We start from the raw sequence: 27,960 nt of genomic DNA, 5'->3' as shown, positions 1-27,960 counted from the left end.
ACATTATGAGGCTCTTATCAGGCAAATGAAGTTTATGCTGTGATCTAACACCTCTAACAAAGTGATCTGCAACAGAACAGGAATCTATTCTAAATTATGTCAGTCTCCCATACGAAACTATGAGGATCTTTCTTTCACGCCTCTTTTTGTAAACTACTACTCACTTTGTACATTATAGAACCTAACTGGACTGATGTACATTCTTAATACACAATACTTTATCTTCCTAAAAAAATGCAGATGGCAAGTTTGTTTCTCACAACAACTGACCTTGTATACCTCTTTTTTCCATTAGTTTCGTAACTTATGAATGCTAAACTGAACATTCAAATTTTTAAGTAGAAAACTATGTTTTGTCAAAATTGTTTTTACAATGTTTCAACTCAGAAGAGAAGCTGAAGGACAAGCACACCAATAGTGGAATGGGGGGGGTCTGGTGGTGACTCATTTTAAATGTGAATCATCAAGATCTTCCTCCCTCCTATGATTTATACAGCTATCAGAAACCGCTAAGAGAAAGTCAACCTTTCATTGTAGCATATATTTTGTGTTTTCTATACAGTATGCTTTCATTACCACCCCTTAAAAAAAAAAAATGGTTTTAACATTTGATCAAGATACCATAGTATTTTGAAGTAAGACGTTATCTGCTGAATAAAGAAATGTATCAGAATGATCTCTTTTATCTGGCTGATGCATAATCAATGATCCTCCCTCTACAGATGGCTATGAAAGCATCCAAAAATGCTTAGATGTGAGAGTTCATCATGTGCCACAAGATGCTTTTTTTTTTTCCTTATTTTTTTAATTAGATTTTTAACATACACCCTCCTCCCTGATCACTAGTCCCTTCAGGGCTTCAGCAATTTTTAACAATAAATAACTAAATATGTGAATAGCTAGAGTCCTGACCTCATCACATCTGGCACCACAATTTATGCATAATAAGTACAGTATTGATGATTTCAGATGCGACTATTCCAGAATTAAATACACCTACTTGTAGGCAAACAGGCTAAAATAAAAACATACATGTCACTTGTAGGCAAACAGGCTAAAATAAAAACATACAAATGTCTCATGGATACAGCATATCAGGCTTATCAGGATTGAATATTACTGCTTTAAGTCTTCCTCCTCACCCACATCCCTCTACCTGTACTGTCAACAGATACTCAATCACTTTCTGCTACTGAAAGAGTAACTTATTCACAAAGTTAATTTTATTTAGATAAAATTATCAATTAAAGATTACAGAAATATTTATAATTTAACAAAAAGCAGAATCATCAGGTGTTAAACCAAGTAAAACTTCTAGACTTTAAACTGCTTCCACTTATTTCCATCTGTGATCATGCTCTTAATGCTTCAGTGATATGCAGAAATAAATAGTTAAGTAAATAAATAGTTTGATCAGCTGGACGGTTTTGGGGGGAGGTAGGCTGTGAGAAACTTACCTCTATCTGCAATTTACTATATCCATTTAAAATATTTTAATGAGTAATTCTTAGTACATGTTGTAAGTGCCAGGCATAACCAAAGGAAAGCAAGCAGCAAAACACAATTTCATTGGTAGAAATCATGATTTGGTTCTCTTCTCTAGCCAAAGAGCCTGCCAGAAAATATCATCTGAGCATCTTATACAAAAAAGCAAGACACATATTAAAGCACTCTTTTTACAAAAATTACCTAAAAGAAAAAAGAAATGTAATCAGTGTAAGAAAGAAAGTCCAAACAACATTGTACATAGTGCTAGACATCTTGGCTGTGTGAAAATGGCACTCCCAGTCTCATCTTTCTTGGGCTGTTTTCCTCTCCACTAATACCATAGCCACCAAGACACAATTCTCCATTTGCTCCTCCCAAGCAGTAGGAGATTTTCTCTCTCTCTCTCGTACGTATCAGCATAGGTTTTTCACTCTCCTGTAAGAAAAGGATGGCCACATTCAAGTAAAAATTGTTGCCATGCTTCTTGTAATAGTTAAAACCCCTTCTTCATTCTGTAGCCACAGTTATAGGCTGTATGAAAAGGCTTCAAAAGTGAAGCTGCAGCTACTATGAATTCAGATTCTGTGATAACCTAGCACCATCTCCAGCAATGCAAAACTGATGAGCAACAGAGTTCCTTTAGATCCAAATTAATTAATTGTCATTTTTATAGCAATAAAATCCCCACATCTTTCATTTCATTTGATACTGAAATACAGACAAAAGCATGACTTGCAAAAAAATTCTTATTCAACTCGGAACACAATTCCCACACATACTTAGCCCCCATCAACATGCATCCTTTCCCTTCTCCCACCACCACCAGCAGCTTTCTCATGTATCCTTTACTTTCTCCAACCCTCCTCCCCCAAAATCACCTTTCTGCTTCCATTTTGTTCCTCATTTTCACCTGAAACATTTTTATTTCCTTCCTCATTTGTGCGTCACTATCACTAAATTATATCTTGGGTTGCTCATTCCACTTGTTGACACTGAAATAATACAGTTTGAAATTTGCTCTAAATTATAATAATAGATAAATGAAATTTAAAACTAGGTAAAGCTTCTGATTACTTTTATTACAAAAGAAAACATTTATTTATTCTAATACAATCTTTACATGCAGCCTCCTAAGGAATGGCAGAACCACCTCTCATGAAACATGATACAGTTCGTTATGGCTTTGTAGACTGAATGAGAAATTGTTCCAAAAATACCTCTGTCCTCCTTTTTATGACATAATAAATTACAATAGCTTATTAAAGTAAGTTTCAATATATTACATATAGGGGGAGCAACATGCATTTTCTACCAATCTTTCAAAAATGTTTTCGCTCCTACTCTCGAGGACACACATCTAAACATTCGGCAGCAAGTTTCACGTTTTACAAAATACAGGTCAAAATGTACATAATCTCAATTAATGCTACCAAAATCAGAAGGCTATGACAAAGAGAGGTGAATTGTCTGCCTCAGTAAATTTCACCAAGGCACAGCACTGTGGTAGTAATATGTTTTAAATGTCTTACAAACATATAAAGAATCCTATTTCATGCACAACGGAAAATAAGAGGAGTTTAAATTGTAGTAACAAAGAACCACTAATAAAAGAAGTGAAAAACTGGAAAGTCTATATTTAACTTGGTGCTCAATCATTAGAAAGGTGCCCCATAACGACCATATGTTACTCAAATATGTTATCACACCTACAATTTCATCATATGTCTCCCAAGAAATTAATTAGCTCTAACTTTTTCAACTTTGACAAAAATGTCTGCAGTAAGTCAGATTACTAGCTGTTGCAAATGCTTCAAAATTCAAAGCTTGCCTCAGCTTTTATTTAACCTTTTAATTACAACCATTGAATAACATTTGGAAGGCAGATGTTCCTTTTTTTGCATATGTAGTTAATAATAAAAAAGACCATTTATTTTAAATTAATATTACTTTTTCAACTACAAAAATGCTACAAAGACAGTCATCATTTTATACGGCAAAGAATGGACACATCAGCAATGTTAAAATACCAGTTACCTTAACTGGACATGGAGTAACCTGAAGAGAATGAATTCCAATAAAAATCACATAGTGTGATTCATTTACACAGAAGACTGGGAACAGATTAAGACTCTCAGCTGATCCTAATATACTGAAGCAATACAGAAGAGCTCAACTTTCAGCTGCCACCTCACTTCACAAAAATTGGTGAGAATTATGTTCAAGATGAACAGGGGCATGATGAGAATTGTTTCATTCCATGTTTTGGAACCAAATAAAATATAAGGGGAAAGTCACAAGGACATGGCACCAAAAAGCAATGATATATAACCTAATCTAACAGTACACACTAAACTACCATCCCAGCAGTGGAGGTCAAGCCTATCTCACAACAAACCATAATAAACAGTCTTGGTAGATGTCATCCACAAATCTGATTTATTTTGTTGTGATAGTTACAGAAGACCTGCAAAAGTTATTCCAACAACTTTTTAAGTCTAAAAATTATCCAATAAATCATTACCTATGGAGGAAATACTAACATAAAGCTATTTTAATACAGGCATACAGACAAATCCTAAATGTTTTTACTGCAAAACACTCTTAAGTTTCAGTCTTGTTATCAACAAAAATTAATAAAAACCTAATTAATTTTACAATCTATACTTCCTCAGTTCTTAAAAAGTATTAGGCACATCAGTATAGAGCTTTTTGAAGAAGATTAGTACTTCATCATAAAATCATGAAACATATGAAAATAAAGAGGTTACATCACTGTTGAAGGGTTACACTTAGAGTTTCTTGAGGAACGACTCTATAAAGCTATTAACCTTGCACAGAATTAACAACTAAACGTTCAATGAACAATCAAGACTTTCAATAAAAAGGGTGAAACAATAATGTTTCGACCAACTTTTTCTTAAGGTAGCATGATGTAACATGTCCCCATAAAAAGTAAAACAAGTAATTCAATACTTCATTATTTTCTCTTCCAAGCTCAGAGGAAGGTTCCTATCACTTCATCCACTGTTGAAACTACCCTTTATTACTAGAATGTAAATTTAACCATGGACATACATGCATGAACACACATATGGAAACACTAAAATGGAATACATTTTTGAACAGGTCTGAAGATAGCTGTGTTATTCCTGTGATTGTCTACAAGTGTTATAAACCTAAGCTATCAGAGTTAAGCCAAAACCTAAGATAAACCCAGTTTTTTTAAATTATGGAGGAAAAAAAAAAAGTAATCACTTTTAACAAACACTAACTCTGTGTGCAATGATATCATAACTGAATTAAAGATGAGAAACAATGAAAGAAAGAACAAAAAAGTATCTCCCAAAAGGAAAAATAATTTGAAAGCTCATTTGGGTCTACATATTTTCAAATACTTTAATCCAGCAGCTACAGCTATTTGAAAGCATTCATTCAACTGCCTTTGTATACCTTTATGCTTATTTCATTCTAACTTTCCACGAGATTTTCCGTATGCTGGAATTCCTGGAAATATAAATTATTGATGTGGATGCTGAACTTCAATTTTATCTTCCTCCATTTTTCTCTAGAAATGTTTATATTCTTACTTAAAGAATAAGGTGTCACGATGCAGTATTTCTAATTAAATCTGTATGCCACTAATATCTAAATGCTACTGTATATTTGGGTATACAAAATATAATGGGCCAATTACAGTAAAACATGATCATATCCAAATATAATTTCTACACTGTCAAACATACAGGGACAATATGAGACTACAAAACTGACTTTAAAATAAATATTAAAAATATTTACAACATAAAAAGAAAAATTAATGAGTGAAAATTCATGAGTACAGCTGTACTATAAATAAAATACTAAAAAATCATACATTAAAAATGAAAAGAAAAAAAATACTGTCTAGACAAGCTCTCTAAAACCAGCAAACCATTACTATCACCCACCCCATAACTCATTCAATCCTACATTATAATTCCAAGTAGCTTTTCTACATGTCTTCTGCATCGAAACTAAATCAAAATGCAAGGTTTATCTTTGACTAGAAGAAATCTAGAAAATATTAAATTTAGAAATGTTGCTGTGGTGTCTCATGAAACTACAGTTCAGCCAACATATGCTCCAATTTTCGCTTTGAGATAGCTTCTGCAGTAGAATTACATGTTTCATAAGGCAGCGCAATGAATGAGCAAAAGAGGTGAATGAGGTGAATTACAGGAAACACAGTTTTGCCAGAAAGCCCAGCCAACAACAGAGACCAAGGAAATTAGGTGCTCAAATAACAACTCTATTTCTTTCCCCTATACCTTTTAAAACCAGCAGCTGATACCATCTAAGTGTGACAAAAAGCAGGCATCTCTGATACGTTCCCACAAAATTTGTGAAAGCGGACACCCATGTCAAAGGGAGGGAGAGATGTGTAACCGGTTGGGCAGGAGGAAAATCCCCGGCAGAAGATGATATATTATCGGACAGCAGAGGACTCCGCACAGGAGAGGTCAAACAGAGGCAGAAACACAGGAACAAGCTTTAAACTGGCCACAGATGACAGTGGGGCACAAGTCCGCAGGGAGCTGAGCCCCATCCACCACAGCCCCTGGGGGCTCTGCAGGCCACCCCAACCCGCTCCACCCAGTGGCTGAAGACACTTAGAGCCCATAATGATTTGGGGGTAACTGTCCTCAACACCAAAAACCAAACTAACTGGACCATCTGCAGGCAGTGCTTCAGCATAAGCAGACTACTAATTTTTAAAAGTGTTCATCCTATGTGTTGCGCTTAGAAAAAAAAGTCTTCCCAATCTAAAAAAAGACTGGGATGAAAATCATGCACCTATGCATTTTTCTGCTTGAAATATAAAACTGAGTTCACAATATTTTTCTAATAACCAGTCTCCAAACACTTCAGTACAGGTATAAAAACAGGAAGGTTGCTTCCCTGTCCTCAATGGACAGGTGTTGATTCACATCTCCTCAGGAATGTTCTAAAAAAGCAGATGACACCTCACTCTGATAGAAATCATACCTACCTTCAAAAGAAATCCTTATACAGGCATGTTTTATGTCCTTAAAGTGCTTTAAAGGTAACACAGAAATAGCTGTTACGTTTAAAAAATATATATATATATCCTTTTAACAAACTTATCTTTAAACTGAACTTTTGTGTGCTAGGAATATCTATATATTTTTAAAAAGCAAACTTTAATATTTACCATCATCACCTAGTTCCCTTTTTTTGAGGTCAGTCACACAAAGAGGTGCAACAAAACCCAAAGAAAATCAGTTGTGATTCAGACTGCTGTAAGTGTATGAATATGCAAACCAAAGTTGGTACGCAAGTCATGTTTTAAATGGTAGCAAAAAATTTTGTTTGGTATTCTCAAGCAACACTCCTTATATTTCTGCATCAGTGCTCTTACAACAACCATTAGTAAATATTGTCCAGCTTTTTAGTGGCCAAAGACCTTTTTCATATTAGTAATTTTAATTAACCATTTTTATATTTCTAATTAATACATGTTAAAAAATATATTTTTATATTATATGCAACCAAAGTCTTCACGTTCTCTTATTTAAAAAAAAAAAAAAAAAAAAAAAAAAAAAAAGGAGTTCCTTCAATACAAATGCCAATGAATTCACCTTTCTTGCCCTCCCACAAGACCCATGTGCTAGCATGGATGTTTCTGAAAGGAAAATGCCAGTCCATCGTAAGAAACATTTTCAAGAAACATTTTTCACCTCACACTGGAAACCAAGATCCTTGAGCACAAAGATCAGTAGAAATTATCCACGTCTCTTTCAACCCTGATCTACAAAATCCAAGAAAACCCCAAGAAAAACACTACAAGATACCATGCCATAATCAGCATAGCAAAGGGATGCCTACAAAGGGAGGAAACAAATCCAGGAACACTTATCCTGCTCAACAAGTACTGAGCACCTTACGCACTGATCCGTGCGGCTATTCTCCTTTTCCACAGGGAAGCCACCATTCTTCCAGTGTCTCTGAACACAGCACTGTAACTCCTAACAAATACAGAGCACTGAGAAGAGAGGATTCCACTCTGCTTGAAGGCCAGGTGAATATGGGTATTACCAGGAGTTTTGCTAAAGACAACCCAGAGTTCTCCTGAGCGCAGGAGCAAAATGACACACTTCACCAAAAAGTTTCTGAAACTGCCCCAGTTAAACTCTCCAGATGTAATTTCTTTTGTAGCAATCAGACTTTACTTGTTATTTCATATCCTAATCAAAACAACACAGACAAAAATAATTTGCTTACTGACGACACTTTTTTCTTAAAAACTGTCTTTTTAATGCTCTTCCTCTCCCACTTTCATTGCATTGAAATAGCGACTGACATCAGAAAGCAGCTGTGCTGCACACACCCGACCATAGTGCCACAACTGCACGAGAGCCTTCCAGTCTCCCTCTGAAAAGCTGAAACCTAATTAGGATGCTTAAGATAGCATTATGGATATTGCAAATGATAAATAACTAACCCAAACATATAAGCTATCACAAATGCAATGGATAATTTTTTAATCTTTTTCATCTAAAAATATTCTGGTGTTCCTACATATTGCAGAGAAAACAATCGATGCCACTTGAAAAAATGCTTGCTTTTCTATTTTGCACCTGCGCTATTCTGCTGTGAAAGTGTGTTTCACATCAAGATTTTTATCATCAGCTCTCGAGGTGGGTTGAATTAGAGTGACAGTATTTCTGGAAAACAGACCACCAATACACTGTGAGATTCCTTTGCGGATATAAGTAAGCAATAAAACGTCATCTTCACATTCTTAAGACTATTTTATGGTTTTGTCTGTATCCCATGAGTTTGCAATTATGTGAAAAGCAGACTTAAAAATACTTTTCCATTTTCAACATTAAAGAAATTATGCACATAAATATTCACATAACTTTGTAATTTTGTGAGTAAGCTACATAAGGAGTCAGGGTCTGCCTTCAAACACTATAGGATTATGCTTATTTAGGCACCTCAATATTTAGAGACATTCCAAGGTGTAAACATCACAGGCTGCAGAAACGTTAATACATCCAGCAGGGCAGCAGTATCTTCAGCAAAACAGGGAGCCCTACCCTTAGGGATGTAAAATTCTGGTATTGATGTTTCAACATTCTGGTGACTAGAGAGAGAGGGGAGAAAATGAGAGAGAAAGAGAACACCAAATGCGTTGCTGAACAAAGATTTTACTAATTCAGGTAGAATAACAGCAGAAGCCTGGTAAAAACAATAGATAGGCCTGATCCATCACACTTATCTCATTTTAAAGTTCTCTGATCAGCCACCAGCATAGGTCACCTAGGCAGAGTTCAAGCATAACTCTGCCGAGGTGCAGGGATCTACGCAGCTCCTCTATCCACAAGGTGCACCAGCCACAGGCAGGAGGCATCCGTAAGAAGCCCCAAGGAAGCCAGTACCAATCTGAAGGCAGAGTCTACACTCGTTTGCGAGGTCAAGGCCCTTGTTCAGTCTTCTATTATTATGTTTCACCCTAAAACCAATCTTAGAGTATGTATATTTAAATTGCAGTGCCATATTAGCTTGGAATCTATAATTTTAAGGAGAAAATAGCACTGTAAGAAGTAAGGCTGTAACAGACCAGAGCAACGCGCTGGCACTGATTCAAATTCACCTCAACAGGGCTCAGCACAGACATCAAAGACCCATACAGGCAAAACCTCCTGCAGAAAATAAGCATTCAATTACATGATATAGTAACACTACAGAGTTTGATTTAACTACTACAGGCTTTCGTATTTTTATCTGCGCAATGTTTTGCTGTACATGTAAAACGGTAAGATATGCTCACAGTTTCACATATAACAATACTACAAATTTTTACAGGAGCTCTCAGATATTTAAACATAATTCCTGCCTGGTCTTAGAAGCCTCATTTCAATGTCTGAAGCTTGATAATGAACTTCTTAAATGCATTCACTAGCAAATTTTTATTATTACAGATATATTAAATAGTTATATTCAGTTTCCCTTACACTCCCTTGATGCAGTGCAAGTCACAATTTGCGTTTCTGACATGAACTAAAATGATTTTACTCACAGGTCTTTATTCAGGTCCTTCCTCCCCACCCCAGACATCAATGGCTGGAATTGTAAGCATTACCTCTTATCTGTGTCTATCACCACATTTCTGTCAGGTTTCAAATAAGTCTTCCAAATCTAATGGCAATGAAGCAACAAGTCAAGGTACTACAGCATAACTATGAAAATATTTCTCTGTACAAGGACCATATTGATAGTCCAGACATTTGTACCAAACCACAAAGGATCCTGGGATATGATAAAACAAGTGAATATTTGAAAACATAATTTACTTTCCAATTTGTAATTTGTGCAAGTGTACTAATTCACAACCACATCCCTCATATTCCATTAAGCAAACATTAGTTTATAGAAGGGAATGACAAAATGCAGCTCTTCCCATAGGTACGCGTTCTGAAGAAATTGTACCTATCAAAATGAGTTCTAAAAGTAGAAAAGGCAAAATTTGCTACTGCAAAGCTAAAGTGAATTAGGCCAGGATTCAAAATTGCTCCAGTATCACCATCTTACACTACTTCAGTGACGTTTTATGTATCAATGCACTTACATACTGCAGAAAAAAATCTACAATGTTAAACTGCAAGAAAAGACTATTCAAGTAATATTCAGGGTAGGTTTTTTTCATCCAGAAAAGTTATTCACACAATGTACAGTCAAACACACATTAAAAAGAAGTATCTGTATCATCATCTAGATTGCTGAAAACAATGCCAACTGGGTCACTGGACACTCATATCCAATAAAAACAATTTGATTTTGAAGTAAGTTTATGAAAATTTAAAAATACAGTATGACCAAAGTTCGTAGCCCCGTTTCTTCTATTCCTGTGTTTCGCGCTTCTTGGAAGAGGGACTTCAAAATTCAGAAGCAGGTTTCAAAAAGCTGATTCGCACTCCCAAAACATTTGACACATTTGGAAAAGCATAAATTTAGCTGATTACGGAGCCCTTATTGTGTCTGGCACCACAAACAAAGCATCCAACTACATCCACAGGTAAGAATCAAACCCAATACAGAATAAAACAGACAAACTTTTTTAGGCTACTTGCAGCAACTGAAAACAGATTTCTAAGTGTTTAAGAGCTGTAAGAACAAAGAATGGAAAAGGAATTGACTATTTTACACAGAACAAATGAAATAAAAATCTCTGCTGGCTAGCTTTCTCAAAATTTAAAAAAGGAAATTTAAAAAAAAAATCAAAAAAGGGAGAAATAATGATCAGCTGTTGGAAAAATAGCTTTAATGAGCACTTGTAGCACCACATTAAAACACCCAATTTGCTTAATAAGTAGGGAATGTGAGTCTAAAACTACAAAAGGAGTGTGAATGCCGTGCTACAACAAAAACTGTATCAGAAGAGGACAGAGTGCACTGAATTTAAGTAGAATTCTACATGGAAATGTACAGTAACTTCCCAGGAAAAGTATACCAAACTTCGTATGTCCAGCTAGCACTACACGGCACTTCCAACCTCCAAAATAATCAAAGCCCTCAAAAGTAAGTGTTTACCAACATATCATGTCAGAAATCCTAGATGATGGAGATCAGGGAAAGCTGGGGGCTGGGAGTCGGGGGAGCAAGAAGGGAAATCAGAATAAACATCTATCAGAAACAGTGTTTACTGTTGGCTACATACTCCTAGGTAACCATATATTAGGGCAGCTGTGATCAGCAAGTTAAACCTGACTGGCCTATCTGCAGGTTTTGGAGCCTCTCTTGTCACCAGCTGGAAGGGTAGAAAAAGAAAAGGAGTGTCAGTGGGACAGGCCCTCCCTGCTGGGGGCTGGGATCCCAAACATTTCTGCAGATACCCAAAAGCTGAAGGCAAAAATTACTGCTTCTTTAAAAACAAAACAAAACAAACAAAAAAAAACCCCAAAACCCTCCACGTTAAGGTTTCATCTGCTGTGCAAATTCCTGCTAATGTAGCTGTCTTGTTGGAGAAATGCCTATCCACCGCAGGAAACCCCCACCTTTGACTAGGGCAGAACCTGGAAGAATCCTCCTTCACTGAGGGATTCGTTCTGGGTTGTAAGAAGATTATCTCCTCTTCAGTGGCCTCAGGTACTATGGTCAGTCCGTTGCTGACTGCTAAATGGAGCAAGGTGAACTACCATGCTACAGCAAACAGTCACGTGTGACTGCTCTCCTAGGAATTACCTTGCTTGAGCTCTAAAATATGAGGTGTCTGACAGAGATGTCAGTGAGAAGACTGCCTGCAAGTTTCCCAAAAAAAGGGAGGTGTATCTGCTAAACGTTCAGGATACATGCTGGAAACTTGTATCTCACTAACATTTAGGAAAACGGACATACTGGGTACACCCTACTCTATTTCGTTAGAGGCAAGAGAAAGGGAAGGAGGGAAACACTTCAGAAACTGATTTCCTGTATAACCACATTTACAAGCTGCTGGTACAAAAGGAACAGCCAAGGAGATCACAGCACCAGAAAGGCTCTCCTAGATCATCAAGTCCACTCCCAAGCCTATCGCAGCATCGGCCCGTTTTTGCAAACAAACTGGCGGGGAAGGAAGAAAAAACACACAAATAAACAAACACACACACATATCAAAAAGCCATGGAAGATAAATTGCCATTTTCTCTTTAAAATTAGCACTAGCACAAACTTGAAAGAAAACCTCTCAAACAGAAGTAAATGCACTGAAATAACATTCCACCTAAGCGCAGCCCCACTTTCAAAGAGATTTTGTAAGCCTCACACAATGTATGAATCTATTAAAAATACCTGATAGTAGGGGTCACAAGTAAAAACCATCTAATCTTTCATCAAAACAAGAGCTCTATGGTGATCACTGGCAAAGATTTTGTATAACATTGCTCAGGGTATCTTTGCCACCTCTGACAATTCAGAGTACCACTATATTTTCTTCAGGTGAAATCAGTATGCTTTATATAAGCAAACAGAAACTGATTTTTTTTCCAGAGAGTAAAACATCACAAAAATCCATTATTTTCATTTAAAAAGGTAATCTCTTTCTGTAGAAAAGACTAAAGATTACTAAAACATCCCAAACAGAAACAAAAAATTTAAAAAACCATGAGCAGTTAAACACTACTTCCAACTCTCTTTATAATACATTAAAACAAACAAAAAATCCTTAGCAAAAAAAGCCAGTGGCAAATTTAAATGTAATAGGATGTGTTAATAAAAGATTATAATAATATAAGATTATAATAACACTATTACAGTTGATGGAAATCAACAGATTAAAAAAAGTATTTGAGTATTATTCATCCAGCTTCCCAGAACAAACAATATATTCTGGATCACTCTGTTGTCACCACTCACTAAAAGCCAATATAACTAATCTTGCCTCAGATTTTTTTTTTTCCCAACATTTCAAATGATGGAAGAAACAATAATTCTCCACTTCTTATTTCTTTGACTTCTGTTTTTACTGATCAGGGAGTTGAATGTCACAGACACACTGAAGAGATCATTTATTTCAGTATAACAAAAAAAGCTATTTATCTTTAGCATCAACAACAAATAAAACCACCACAGAACAGTTAAGTACATCTCAAAAAATAAGAAAAAACAACTTTGGAGTAAGTATGTTTTTAGCAAATCAGCTACAGAACAATAAAGAGCAAGACAAATATTCCAAAAGGTAAAAAAAATATAATAATCCGGTTACAAATCAGTCACATATGGAGACACCCAGACAGCAAGAGCTCTTTAGAAAAGTAGTCCAGATTTAGAAATTTGATTGTCCTTGAAAAAAATCTGGGAAAAACAAACAATGCAATCATGTTACAAAAGAGACAAATATCAAGAGACAAATATCATTATGCGACATATTAACAAAATTTTTGTATATAAATCAAGGGAAAAAACTGAAACAAGAATTTATTCTTCTCTATCAGGCAAAGATAAAAGCTCTGACATATCACCATTCACAAATTTTGAGCACTACTAAATTAAGGGGGGGAACAAAAAAAGCTAAATTGAGAAAAGTCCTGAGAGAACAAGACTGTAAAGTTTTTTCTTTGTTTGTTTGTAAGAAAATACCAAGTTTGAAGTACAGTTAAAATAACTGGCTAGGCTTAGCCTAGAACAGAGAATATGGTAGGGAATAAGAGGGAGGCGGAATATAATAATCTTAAAATATGCGAGTCTCATAAGGAGGACAGTGATTAATTGTGCTTCACATCTACAGATGGCAGGACAAAAACTGATCAGCAGGGAAATTTAGATTACATATTGTTAGAAAGTTGGTCCAAATAAAGTTTAAGTTGCAGAACAACTTCGTGTCGGAAGGTCACTGGAGCTTTCAAGAACACCCCAGACAAACATTGTGCAAAGACTATTTTTGGTTTTGACTCAGCATCAAAATGGGGGACAGACAACTAACACTCAAAATCTCTTCCAACACTACATTTTTAAGTCCATTAAAAATGTATCAATACATAATCTAAGTTGGCAGCCCTGTTGGAAACACAGGCCAATATTTTTGAAGTTAACTAGTTATTTTGGTAGGTAATTTGCAACATAAGGACAGCTGTACTAGTTCACCTAGCTTAGTAAGGTTAATGAGGAAGTGATACACTTTTCCATTTTCTTATTAAGACTCACATATCCGCACTGCAAGTGAACTGCAACCGTGCATTTGTTCAATAAACATTTTTTTATACACAGGAAGTACTCTTTCGTCATCGTAAGTACAACCTTGACAACAGTCATGGATCACCTTCAAACATCATAAAATTAAAGATTACCTAGATTTTAAGAAAAGTGGGTTTGGAGGGGAATTTCTATTTTGGTTTTAATTGGACATGAGTTACACTCCTTATTCCACTCAGTTTTACTGGGGAAAATATGGAGCACCTCTCATTCCACCTGGATCTTCAACTAGACCAAATGGACTTGTTCACAAAGGAAGAGTCCGAGTCACACCTTCGCCAGCCTGGCAAGAGAAAGAGCTATGGGAAGCAGCGAGCTCTCTCTGAACTTTAACCAGAATCCTAAACAGAATTAAAATAAAAAGGTGACTTTATCCATACATCTCTTCTCATATTCCAATCCAGTGGTCTAGTTCCCCAGCTCAGGAAGAAGTCAGCTCTCTCCTATTTGCTTGTTGCTGCCCAAAATTATTATTCATGTTAACCTTAACTGCAGGTAACAGTTTTCTGGGAGAAGGGAGTGACTACATTCAGCAGTACACGCAAAGGGCAAGTGGTAGGAAATGCCAGTCTTCCTTCACAGGCAATTCCCAAAACAACATCTCAAACCAGCTATGAAAGGAATAAAGTTGAGATGGGGACAAGGACAAAATAACGCAGGCGTGCCGACCCTACAGAGCAGAAAGACAAAGACTGAAACATTCCGATTTTATTACAGAACTAATTTAGTCAAAAGCCTGGCATAAACTCTACTCTGGGAACCCACGCACTCTCATCTGTGCAAACCAGATTTCTATACCAGAGAATCACTCATTCAAGACCATCAACCTGGCAACCCCTCTTAGTCGTAACTACTACCCTGTATGTCTAGTTTGATTTTGACTCTGCATCAAAATGGGGGGATTAAGTCTTCCGCCAGTCTTTGGCAAAAAACCACTGAGGGTGTCCCTTCATCCTACTGGAGAACCTCTACGTGGAGAGGTTGCCTCTCTCTCCTAGAGATCAAGATTCTGTTAAATTAAGATTTTGTAGTATATTGTTTCAAAACACTGCAAGGAAAATACACAGAAAAATACACAATTTCCATAAACAACCACTTCCTCGATAACTAGAATTCAACGTACAAATCTTCAGTTGTAAAATAATGTTTTCTTTTTGTTCCTACTTTGTTTAATGCAATCCAACTGAATACTTAAAAACCCTCTTTCTTCAAGGTGTGTTTTTAATCCTCTGCTCCTGAAAAATAATATGTCAATATTTTTAACGATCATCCTATAATTGTTCTCTTCAAACAAACCTTGAACAAACAATACAAGGCTACTCCTGCCAACTGACTGACCACAGGTCAAAGCATGTAGTAATCCTGTATTTTTAGCTCTTTAATATTTTTTATTGTTACTTACTGTTCAGCAAAAATCTTTAGCAGTGAGCACAGGACAACTGTATTTCAAAACACTAGTCAACACATAACTTGAAATAGTATGCCTCACAATGTCTTTTCACTTTTTTTATTTCCAGAGACATAACTTCTAAGCCTGCCTTCAGTACTACTGAAAGTACTTTATTACAAACTGAATACACGGACATTTCAGTTGCCAAGCACACAAAAGAGCAAACGGTCATGGAAACGAAAGAAGAAAAAGATATTCAGGGGTGTGCTGGGTTTAGTTTTCCATATAACATAACCAAAGGCTGCTCTGAATTTGGCAGAATGGACAATCTCCGATAAAATTTTGTTAAACTAAGTTTTACCTACAGTCCTAACTGGATCTAATTACACAATAAATCAGAAACAGAATCTGTCAAAGCAGAAAATCATGACCACGTAGGCTCTGAAGGACAGACAATAGCTAGATGCCTTACCTCCAAGGCACAGGAGGAAGGCATCTAAACCGAGTTCCATCAACACCAAATGTGTAAAAATATCTGCAAATATTTTAAAAGTAAAAACAAATTATGTTACCTGAATGTTGAGCCTTTAAGTGCAGCTGAATTGCATTTGCAAGCTTTTCTCACCTTTATGAGGCATTAAGAAATAATCACTATAACACTCATCATACTCTAAGTGGAAGAAACAGAAAAGCTGCAGCTACCAATACACCTTTGAAATGTTTGAGGAGCTATTCACTTTGCCTAAACTTGTTACCCTGCTAAGCAGAACTAACAATCTTGATTCACTACTTAGACTCATAAAATGCATCTAGAAGGTGAATGGGTTGTCCAAACTTCTCACAGGAAGCATCCAGTCCCACATGTTAGCTTGGGTGTCAGTGAGATGATTCAACGAGAGGAAAAAAACCCAAGCAACCCAAATTAAAAAAAAAAAAACAACAACGTATCACATACACACACACACACACACACACACACACACTTGCTTGGGAGTGCCTCCATGTTACTGAGTGAAGACTTCTTTTTTTTGCCTGGAAAATCAAAAGGGAAAAAAAGAACACAAAACAATGCTATTTACTAAGTCTAAGATATAACTGAATACTTACATTGGACAAACTTAGTTCAGATCGTTATATTGTAATAAAATGTTTTGCATGATACAAGATCAAGAGACAGACTGAGGTAATAGATTTGAAAGCTTACATTTCAACAAGAAGTCTTTTATGAAATTTAAATTCTGCTAAGGTGCTTCTAACACAAACCTTTGTAACATTAGGCTAATACTAGGGCAAGTTAAAAAACAGTATAGTGCAGAGAGCTACTAGTTCAGAAACTCCAGAACTCCTGAAAAGTCACAAAAAGTAGAAAAAGATAAGAGCAAGTGTTCTCAGAGGAAAGGAAATCCATAGTACTGTCATTAACTGTAGGTTACTTGGATAAAATATTTCTGGATTTTTATCCAAGTAATCCTGAATGCTCTATTATAGATTAAGCCAAACAGTGGGAATGCATCTGAAGATTTATTTAATTACACAATCTTCTTTCTCTTTTCATGGCTAAAGAAGTCATATAAAAATTCTAAAATAAATGAAAATACATGACAATTAAGTACTGTACTTAATCTGTACTTTTTAATTCTGACCTTCAATTTTTAATCATCCCTTACCATCTGCAATCTTAACAGAAAACAACCCAAAACCTTCAGTTCACACACACTGAAAAAAACCAAAAAGCCAAAAAGCCTTGTGCAGTTTTTGTCTACTCTGAGCCACTCCTTGTGCATCCGGTGTGATGTCCCACAATTTTTTTTTACCTTAGGCGTTGTTCAATGGAGAGACTCTTTCAGTTGGTGCTTTCTGCGCCTTCCTCCAGCTGCCCAGTGGCATGCTTTCCATGACAGATGCTCTGGCTTCATTCTTAACATATGTTCCAGATGATAATTCCATCTTCTTTTCTGGATAACTTTAGAGCCAAGGGGTTTTTGAGCTGTCTAATGAATCTTGGCATCTGTTATAAATTCATTCCATTTAATACATAGTATTTTTCTAAGGCATTTGCTTTCAAAGGCATTTAGATGTCTGTACCTTTGTTGGATTTCCAGCTTTCACATCCATATGTTGAGATGGAAAGAAATATCTGAGTTGAAGTTTCACACCCTGGTCTTTAAAACATGGATTTTTATGACCATATCTTATTTAGTTGGTAAATGAAGCTGTTGCCTTGCCAATTTGTAATGCTAGCTCCTTACTGAAATCCCCAGATGACAGGCACCTTACTACCAAGATACATAAATTTATTCCCTTCTTGTATTCCTTTACTTTCCAGTGCAGTATTTGAGCTGGGAGTTTCCAGGCATTAATTATATTTGTCTAGATTTTTTCCTTATAATTACATAATAGCATTGTAAACAAAACAAACAAACAAACAAAGATAATACTTTTCATTTAACTTCATCTTCTAATCACTGAAGGACAAGGACATGTTGCAGCATCTCAGAAGTTACTGCAATTACCACGGATTTTTTCTTTGTTACAGAAACTTCTCATGATTTCTTAAGCAATTAAAAATTACCAGTCTCTCCAATGTAAGCTTTCAGTATTTTTTTTCTGAAACCTTATCCTCACATTAAACTTTCTCTATTTTTTTCTGATTTGATGCTACTGTATCTAGCAATAGTTACTTCATTTCTATACCAAAGTTGCTCACATTCCCAGCCTATCCAACCCATCTTTTAAATGTCTCCATGCTCTGTATCCTTCCCATTTCATCAATTGCTCTCTACCCTCGACAGGTCCACCAGCTGCTTAGAACCATGCAAAAATAGTAGCATTTACCAGCGACTCTTTCAAACAAGACCAGAGAACAACTGTGGCCAAGGGAAAGGTATAGCAAAACTAATGACAGACTTTTACACCGGGAATAACCAATAGCAGTTACAGTATGAACCAAAAGGAAAGCATCTGTAAGGGATTCTAATTCTTCCATTTTTATCATTGCAAACCAGGAACAGAATCTCTAACTACAGTAGAAGCTGAAATCATCACTGCATGTTTCTCTTTCAGAAACGAAAGCGCTCTTCAGCATGGCATGAGCATAAAAGGCTACTTCCTTGGACACTTTCCTTACAACAGCCTCTGAGAAAGTTCTCCTGATCTTTACTGCTCTCGGTACCTGGTCCGTAACCCAGGCTACACAGCAGCTCACACCATTCCATAGTTAAAAAGGCACATCAATGCAGTTAAAATTGAAAAAAAATCCACCTCTTTTCTCATAATGAGAACTTAAGGGAACTGCCATCTTTACATGCATTGTTGAGTCCTATCTTTCCAATTTTAAGCCTCTCTAAGGCTTTATGTACACTAAAAGCATTTGTATTTAAGATGATGCATTTTTAAACACCATTCTCTTCCTATACGGTATGTTCTAAATAGCATTTAATAATGCGTTCTTCAAGCATTGGTTAAATCACGATGCATCAAATTTCTTGGTAGAGAGTAATTGTTAATATTTATCTATTCTGAGGAAAGATTAAAATGTTAATGAATGGATTCATTTCTTGCTTTGTGTATTAAAAAATAAAATATGCACACTCTAAGTGAAGAAATACAAAAAGATTTTCAAGGAACTCCAAAGAAGACAAGATATTTGGAGCATATTTTAAAATGTCGATTGGCAAAAGACAGAGATTGTGGTAAGCCATCCTTTTTATAAACTGTGCATCTAATCAGTACAAAACTTTCCTCTACACTACAGCTACAAATATATTGACATCAACAGTCTACCAACCATGGATGGCTTTTAGGGAATAAAGTGGATTGTAAAAAAGCAAAGGCTATCAATATGCTAAACCTCTAATGCAGGATCGTATTTACTACAAAAATACAAACACCTATTGTGAGGCAATTTACCAGTCACAATGATTTCACTGAATATGAAGACCTGCGACTTTCTGTCTAGCAAAACTCACTTCATTATAGAGATATTTTCCTTTTGTAAGGAAAAGTCAGACACACTATGGACAACCAGACAGTGATGCTTTTGCACTCATGTTGCCTCTCAATAAAAAGAGCTTTTCTCTCTCGTTTTACCCAGCTCTAGAGTAGCAACTTGTTAACTCTTTTATAAGAAAATTCATTACAAGAAACCAACACAATTTCAGACTTTATGTTCTTATGTAAGAATAAGTTTAATTATTGAAGTATGTTCCTCAAAAACACTCAAAATACCTACTAATATTAGAATTTTTCAGAATGTGACCTTGTTTGAGCGGGTCAAGCTTTTATTATCGAAGGTAGTATTTATTATCATTTGCCTATCTACAGCAGATTATTTAAACGCTCACTACCAATACACTCAACATTTGTGGCATTATCTATTAATGACTATACTGACACTCAAGAGGCTGGCACAAAAAAAAAACCCTCACTTAGACTTATACGTAAGTATGTATTACACAGCTATTATATACCACAAATAATGTACTATGACCATAACTGCTTCCCTAACTTTCTCTTTGTAGACTAAATAGTATCTACAGCTATCTTCTTGGAGACGGTGCAGGGGAACACAAACTGTTAGAAAGGATCCCTAAATAAAGCCGGGTTTGTTTGGTTTGGGTTTTTGTTATGTTGGTTTTGTTGTTGTTATTGTTATTTTTATTAGAAAAGAGAGCTAGCACTATGGTTGTGGCAAATGGGAAACTATAAGGTGTCTGTATGTGCCTGGAGAATATGACACTCACTTGCCGTGAAATTTATCCATTTGGTCTAATATCAGCATGGTTGCTCACACTGCTGCACATAACAGCAATTCCCCATCTCCTTTGGAGCAAGGATCGTTGGATCAAGTGAGGAAAAAGTTCATCAGCTCTACATAAGCCTCTTTGTGCCAACAGCAGTTCCACATAAAATCCTATGCATATGGTGTAAATTAAATGTGTAAGATCTAGGCTGTGATTGAAAACCATCCAAAGGGATCCCAAATACAAATGTTTACAACAAAAATTTGTTTCAAATATTCATTGTGCAAGCTGAAATCATAAAGAGCTTGAACCTCCTCCAAATTTTGGTATACAACCAAACCAACCCAGAAGTAGGCCTGCAAAGAATGAATTTCAGCCAAAATCTACTTTTACAGGAATTCTACCAAATGTAGCAGAAACTCTATGGAAACTCTACTGCAGAAACTCTGTGGAAAACTCAAGAGGCTGAAAAGTTAACATTATCTGAAGGTTCACTGATTGTCCACCAACACAGTATGTATATTCTGAACTCTAAGAACCTTAAGTATAATTTTAATCTTGAGTAACACTCAGAAGCCAATAACTCATTAGCCTCAGAAGGATATCTGTCTTTTTGGTTAAAATACTCTTTTTAAACAGCTTTTAAACTCTAAACCCAAGAGGATTACAAAGCTACTGTATCATTTGGATTAAGGAACCACTTAATGTTTCAGACATTAGCCAAGTCACTATTCTGTTAAAAATTACTGTTTGTTTAAAAACTATAAACACACAGGAACAGGAACTAGCTAACCTCCTGGTGGCATTTTTTAATTCAATCACGTTTAGGACTAGCACAGAGAGTAAATCAATGGCCCTTTTCTAAACATGAACTTCAAAGAAAACCATCTTGAAATACAAACTAGTTGTGCTGCAGTCTGGTTGTAGTGATAACCTAAGTTTTAGGTGCAGTTCTATAACCAATTTACTCTTGCAAAGGGGGGGGTTGCCACTAGGAGGGAGCTGTCCTGCCCCTCCGCACTGCCACTCATGCATTCCCATGTGTGCCAGCACTACTGTTTCTGCAGCTACACGGTGAGTCAGGTCAGGGAAATGATCCATCTGAAAGTTAGCTAGGAAAATAAAAATAGATTTATTTTCAGCCAGATAAATTTCCTGGCATGATTCACCATGTCACCATTACGAGCACAAGTGCCAACACAATCGAGGAAGAAGAGGACATGACACTTCCCGCATTTCAGCAACAGCTTCCACTTAACACAAGTTTCAAGTAAACATGGAACTGCATCTATTGGGGGCAAGTTCACAAGCTCCTAATTAAAATACAGTAGTTGCTGCTGTTTCTCAAGCTAAGAATAAACTTGTTCAGAAAAGTTTCCAATGTATTAGTCAGCATACATAAACTGGCATGATGTTATAAAAGCCAGCACAGTTCAAAACAGAGTGAATACTAGTTTTAAAGTAAAGCAATCAATGCTGTATGAAAGCACACTATTTTGTAAGTATTTACAAGTGTGTAAAAGTTATACCACTAATCCATCTGCACAGTTTCATTAAGTCAAAAGAGTGTAAGTATAGGTAGAGATGTTGTCATGTTCCTATGGATTACTCTCCCAGCGATCGCTGTTCAGGGGCTTCCTCCACTCTCTCTGAAGACATGTAGCAAAAAAACTAACCTTAAGAATTGATAAAGGACAACTGGTTTTTTGCATCTTACTAACAACTCCCTTTGAACACCCTAACAGATTTCACCTCTTCCTCTGCAACATGTCAGGAAGATAAACAAAACCCAGAAAATCCACTGCTTCTCCATCAGGCTGAACTTCAACTACTGTTAGACTCATTCTACTTCCTATATAAACAATTACATTTTCAAAAGCGTGAATATTGAAATGTAAGGCACTCAAAAGTTTCACAAGGATGAACAAACTTACATCCAGGAAGCCTCTGAGGTGAAGTAGCAATACTATTTCCATTTTGTCTGAGGGAAACTGTGACTTGGACAAATTCAGGTTAAAATCCACAATACTGAGTGCCAAATTTAAGATACTGTTGGCCCAATTCTTTACATAATTTACCATCTTACATGTCTTTCTTCATTATGAACACAGTTGTCCGTGAGCTTATCGCAATCAAAAGCACAGAGCACTTGTATGAAGTGGCAATCGGATCTCTCTCTGGTGGTGTGATTCTCATTATCTAGGCCTAGTTAGCTGCTACCTGTGAAGACTATTCTGGTTTCAGTAACTTTCTTAGCATGACAATGTTGATAAAAGACCAGCAGGAAGCTAAACCCAGTAAAATTTTTACACTTCAACTGTTCAAACGTGAATAACTGAGGATTACGCAGTTTGGAATTTCAATGTAAAAATGGTAACAACTAATGAAATTGGGAACTTTCTAATTTTACACAGTTAATATGCTACCATACTGTAATTAAATATTTTTGGGAAGACCACCCCCAAAGGCAAGACAGACAACATTTTGAAAGTGAACTTTTGAATCTATCTTGAAAAAGGGTATGTGTTTTCTTATCAGTGTGCTGGCATTTGACACATTCATTTCGGATCTTCCTATCAGTTTTTAGAAAGCACTCTGCAAGAAAGCAAACTGTAAATTGAGAATTTACGGTAAACAAGATGTCAGTTACAATGATCTGATTCCAAAGAAATGTACTTAGATTTATAAAAAGTAAGCTAACACTGCCCTGATTTGCAAGGGAAGTAATCAATAATAACACAGACTAGCTGGGACACAGAGATAGTACTGAAGAGGACTGGAAAAAATGAGACTGAAGGTACATCTACATTACAGATAAGGAGTACACATCTGAAGCAAATCTCCCAATTATCAACTATTACAAGCTTTGGCTTACACTGTGACCACACCTCATACATTCCCACTGCCAAGAGGCTCTCAGCCCATAGGAACAGACATGACAGTGAGTCCAAAGCAAAGCTCTGGAAACATGCATAGATAGTACGGACACCAAAATCTAAGCACCTCTCAACAGATTCGCTCCTATTGTGCTATATTAGGGAGCTCCATTGTGCTAATGGAGAACTACCCTGAGACCCAGGAAACCCTCCCAGCGCAAGTCAAGGTCTGTGCTGCTGGAACTGAGCAACACTCTTTTGCCTGTAATTTAGGAAAGATCAAACTACTCTCAGTAAGTTAGAGGTTGAATAAATCCCAGCCACTACCACCATCTTCTTTCCACGTTTTGGTGGGGAAAAAAACTCTCATTTTGTCAACAGATTGTAGAGATGCTCATGAAGGGTCAACAGTTCCTCCAAGAAAACAGAAGGCAACCAAGACACCACCCGAGTGGTTACAAAACCTTCTTCCCTTGTCCTCCGCCTTCTATTCATTCCCAAAATCATCATTAGCCTGAGTGCTTCCGAAAGCTTATTTTTCTATAGCTCAATTTGGAGTCTCAATTGCCTCTTTGATATTCGTGCCCTAAAACTTTGACTTCTCAGTCCAGTCCTAAAACTCCTTCAGGACCTAGTTTCAAGTCACAGCTGTTGACCTTATTAATGTTTTTGATGATTACAGCAGGGGTAGTATAAAAGAAGTGGGTCCCACAGAGGCATAAGCTGATTGACCTAGCTGAGGTGAGAAGAACAGGTACATGGATTGCCTTTGAAATAAAAGAAAGCACAAAGACTTGGGAGATGTGTTGGACTGGCACGTAGGTATATTGAGGGAAGATGATTTTTAATGAGACATCAAAAGTCCTGGTATTGCAAGCAAGTTATCCTTACAATAACAACATCTTCAATGTGAAAGTGACATAAACACAAATGAATTTAAGTTTAATCAACAGATTACTGTATTCCAAAGGTATTATACAGTGTGACTATTTAAGCTTTAAGTAAAAATAAAAAGTAGTTTTATTAAATAGAAAACACATATTTGGGAAACAGTTCCTCAAAGTCTTCCCCAACAGCACACTTTCAACATCTGCTAGTCATGCAAAACTGCCAAGCCAAAAGGATTCTGAGCAGGAAGGACAATGAATTGTTAACATCTTGCTTCCCTAATCCCTGCAACAGAGAATGTTAACCTTGCTTCTTTGAAAGTATTGCCCTCATGGGTAACAAACTGGTATGAATAAGAGAAACCAGTATGAATGGAGAAAACCTTCAGAACATGAGCAATAAGGCAGCATTCATTTCATAGGAAATGGAACAGACATACAAAAATATGTAACCCAGTGTGTCCAGAATATTCAAAAAACCCCGTTGCCTACGTGTTTTCCTGTGTAACAAGCAACTTGTTGTCAGGAATAGTAAAAGCACTTTTCTACCATAAAACTCGGGACATGTGAAAGCCCAAAGCCCAAGGTAATAAGCACCAGAAACATGCCTTACAAGCCACTGAAAGGATGACAATAAACAGGGATTCTGTTTAGGTATTGAATTTGTTCAACTTCTTTTCAAAAATCTGATAATCAATAGCACCAAGGTCAAACAACGTTCATACTCCCATGAACGTTCCACATTAATAATACCCTGTTAATACAAACATAGGATAACACCTTCCTCCTTCTGAATATATTACTGCACCTTCTATCTGACATATTAGTGGTAGGAACTAATATATTTCATCAAAGAACATGTACAGAATTTTAGCCACTATCATCTACAAGACAGCTCCATCTAGAAGAGCGTCATTTTTACCGATCAGAATCACAACTGTACAACCACTTAAAAACTGGGAACAGGCTGTATTACAGCTACATCGAAACAAAAACAATTTTTAAAAAAATTTAAAAATTAATCAACCATGCACAATTATCTAAACTGGCATTCAGCAAGGTTATTGCAGAGAAAAATCTTGAGACTGTTTAAAATACCTTGCATTTCAGGCTTCAATTACTATAGCAAACTGACTTTACCTGCAGAAACTGGTAATAATCCAAGGTGGAGAGCTGCAAAAATAACACTCACCTATTTACTACCTAAAAAGTACCTGGAATAAACAGTTATTTAGCAATGAGAACACCCCACACTCATCCTAGTTACATCAAGTTTTAAGATTTTCACATGGTTCTGACCTTCCTTCAGGGACAAGTAAGGTTAAAAAGGTTATAATTATTCCAAAAAGAAGAGCTTGGTACTCAACTATAAAGTGAAGGGGACAGAGGAAGGGCATAGAGGGCTCTTCTCCTCTCCCAGTGGGGTAGCTGCAGGTAAACAGCCTCTAAATACACAGATCTCTGCTCAGAGTGTATGCAGAAGCAAAAAAAAAAAAAAAAAAAAAACCAAAAACCACAACAAAACTGTGTGAGGTTTCCCTGACTGAAAGCAACTTTAGATTGGATTTACCTAAATCCATTTCTACACTGAGTGCATGATACAGAAATCTCTAACTATTTGAGAACTTAAAAAAAAATCTAGTTTAGTTATACGGATGTATAAACATTTATATAAGAGAGCTTGCACTGTCATTTTTTCTCTCTTTGGTCCTCATGGAGCTGCCTCTTTTACATTCATATATTTTATTGGAACTTTACAGTAATTCACATTTTCTATTCATTAGATAGAATTAGAGTAGAAAGATTATAATAAGAAAGGCTTATTTAGTTTCAAGTGGTTCATCAATGAAGACTTTACCTTAAACTACTATTCGCTAAGACAATTAGAAAAAAATAGTTTCAATTTCTTCTACTTTGTGTAGCAGATGTTCAAGATAGTCTATTTAAATTTGTCTTTGTTAGAGGTGTGTTAAACTACTCAAATAATTCAGACAATCTGCAAACAAGATTTCTGACAGGTTGTGAATAACACTCAATTAGTACCATAACTTCTGAGATTAATTTTTCAATCAAGGCATTCCTGCCCCCACCCAAAAAAACAAAACAAAACAAAACAAAAAAAAAATCCCCAAACATATCACATGAACTCAATCTCCAGTGTGTATTTCCAAAATTAACATCTGTTTGGTCTTGGTTCAACTGTAAAACCCAATGTCCATTACTTAGTTCTTTTTCTGGGTTTGGGGGCAGGGGGAAGAGGGGAGGGGAAGACATGTTACCCTAAGACTGTAAATAATTTGTACTTTAAACAACAATTGTATTCCTATTTGGAACAATAGTTTTATTCCACTACACTATTTATTCTTCTTGATAGTAGATATAAAACAATAAATAATTTCCACACGGTTATTTCTTAAAATCCCATGATACCTGCATCATGTCCTGAATTGCAAAAATGAAAACGGACTAGCAGTTGAGTGAATCTCATTACAGTAGATGAGACACATCTTGTTCTACAAACTCTATGAGTTTAGAAATACTAACACTACTTCAGGTAATTCAATTCTGGATACTAAGTTATGAAAGGCTGTATTTAAAAAAAAAAAAAGAAAGAAAAATATTGAGTGAAAAATGATACTACAGTATTTCAGTGACACACTGTTTACAGGACAATCTCATTACAGGAAAGCTTCATGACATCTGTTTTTTACCACTGTCTCACTACATCAAACTTCTTAAGTTATCATGGTTAAGCCACAGCAATTTTATACTTCAGTTCCCTCTCTATAAAATTGGTATACTAGTACTTCTGTACTTCAGGTGAGTGTTGTGAGACAAAATGAGGGCATCAAAAATTGTGAGATTATATTAAAGTCACCCCCATAAGCAAGTCAGATACATTATCTACTCTATATAATTTGGTTTAAAATATATCAGGTAAGCCATGTAAAGATTGCCATGACAAACAGCATTATCTAATGTAACACACTTGAACACAGAAGCCCAAACAGAGTTATGGTAATTGAAGTATGACAACAGAAGCACTGACTGAAATTGACAACATTTTGCTTTATCTTTAAATAATGATTTATCCATCTTGTTATGCAACACACATTTAGGTATATTCTCCCCAGATAAAAAAAAAAAAACACCTTACTCCTTCAATTAAAGAAAAAGTTAGTTGACATGTTTAATTTAAAACTGGGTCCTTTAAAAAGTTTGCATCTGTGTCAATTTTTCCTTTGTCCCAAATGATCTTTTAATAACATGGTAACAAAGACTCTTAAACCTTTTCATATGTTTAAACTAATTGGAATCTTGTGCACAGGTTATATATAAAGAAATTAGGTTGCAATTAAGCATAGTTATTAATGATTCTTAAATCTAATTGTTGTGACTATTATAGACCACAGACAAGGTCAACTCTACAATTCAGGAAACTTTAGCTTTAAAGAAAAAAATACCACCTGAATTATATGCATAAAACCCACTTTTGTAATGATATAGCTCTAATCATACAAAGCATGTTCATCCATTTAAAAAACCAGCTGTTTCCAAGCTGATAAATTAAAAACATATCCTCTCTCTGTAAAACATTAAATTTAAGTTAGTAAATACTGTAAAAACACATTAAGTAAAATTAAAAATACTAACTCTTACAATAATTTAAAAAAAAAAACCCACTCTGCAAAACGTTGTGCTTATAAGCAAATCCAAAACATAAAAGTCATTTCAGCAATCACTGCAGACTCCTTACACTAACTGCATAAATGTCAAATATGTGTTTTAACTTCTGCATATCAGCAGCAAGGTTTGGATCACTGTATTTCAGATTTTTAGTCAAG

The 27,960-nt window shown here is 35.9% G+C and overlaps 1 protein-coding gene across 1 annotated transcript in view; it reads right to left on the bottom strand.

The window, feature by feature from the left end:
• AKT3 (AKT serine/threonine kinase 3) overlaps positions 1-27,960 on the bottom strand; it is a 154,565-nt gene that overhangs the window by 109,892 nt on the left and 16,713 nt on the right. The gene's annotated exons all lie outside the window — the stretch shown is intronic.

This window comes from Gymnogyps californianus, chromosome 3 (assembly GCF_018139145.2).
Source record: "Gymnogyps californianus isolate 813 chromosome 3, ASM1813914v2, whole genome shotgun sequence".
In the NCBI taxonomy this organism is placed as follows: domain Eukaryota; kingdom Metazoa; phylum Chordata; class Aves; order Accipitriformes; family Cathartidae; genus Gymnogyps; species Gymnogyps californianus.
This window is presented reverse-complemented; position numbering and strand designations above follow the sequence as displayed.